The sequence below is a fragment of the Fopius arisanus genome, unplaced genomic scaffold (genome assembly GCF_000806365.1).
Source record: "Fopius arisanus strain USDA-PBARC FA_bdor unplaced genomic scaffold, ASM80636v1 scaffold00035, whole genome shotgun sequence".
Classification (NCBI taxonomy): domain Eukaryota; kingdom Metazoa; phylum Arthropoda; class Insecta; order Hymenoptera; family Braconidae; genus Fopius; species Fopius arisanus.
In genome coordinates, this window is record NW_011887774.1 from 652,700 (window position 1) to 653,987 (window position 1,288).

Below are 1,288 nucleotides of genomic sequence, written 5' to 3' on the forward strand. Positions count from 1 at the left end.
GCATTCAATCAGTCGTACATCACCCCAGCAAACAGTGGAGAGAGTGTCGAGAACTAAAATTGTGCATGTAACCCTCAATTCCAGTTCTGTTGTATTTCGTTTTTCGTATACAATGCTTATTCCTTACGGTTGGTTAATCCTTGAGTGACAGGAGCAACCGAACACTGGCAACACTTGCCAATCCCCGATGCCCAAATTCCACTCGTCCTTTTCCCTCCCTTTGCTATGTGCATGCTCGAGGTTTAAGTGAGAAATGGGAATTGTTAAAAAGAGATGTAAAATGGACATAGGGTGGAACGCTTGCGTTACGGACGGTAAGTACGGGCATGTCAAGAGAAATGACAACTGGGTGTATGGCAAGTGGCATTGTTCAATCATTTTAGATTCGATCGCCTGATGAATCACTGAGATTCGACACGCTTCAATTATCCCTGATGCCTATCAGCTTACTTTTTTCGTGATAGAACATTTTTTTTTATCAACTACTTCACGTATAAAATGTTCCATTCGATCTGTAACCTCTTTTCTTCTCTCATCAGTCATGGGCCCATTTTTCGTTTCGAGACAACTATTCGTTATTGACATTAACTTTTTGTCCCTTATTTCTGGATTCGGAAACCTTAGGGGGAGACAATTACACGGAAAAATTTCATTAAAATTAGGCGCCTGTGCCGTAATCTGCCAGTCAAAACAGTATTCAGTAAAAAATACGGAACAATTACGTACTTTTTCACTGAATATCCAGGAAAAAATACGGAAAGCTCAGAAAACAGAACGAAATGTTCAATGAAAAACTGATCACGTAATTTTTATGAAATTTTTTTCTCCGTGTAAGATGGGAAATATGATTGTTAATACACCACTCTCGGAATTATTCACGGCCATGACGTAGACTTGGCGTTTTTCTCGAAAAACAGGTTAATGGGAACGAACCGACTACGCCAAACTTCTAAATGCGGATAATTGTCATCGCCCACAATATCCATATACTGTTGACAACAGTAATTATTAAAAATGTCGGCATTTCTTCGTCTATTTTCCTCCAAGAATCTATGTTTTGCTTAGTAATTCATGTTCCTACGTGGCCTGAGTTACTCTGCTAAACTATTAATATTTAAGTAAAATCAAATTCTACTTTAAATTTAACGTTCTGATTGATTCATTGCAGCTGCTGCTCAAGATTCAGAATGATAATGACAATATTTCAACGAATGATTGTAACTCTAGCTGCGAAGTTAAACTGCTAAATCAGGATTTTCGAATTCACCTGACCTCGATATTGTTGGCC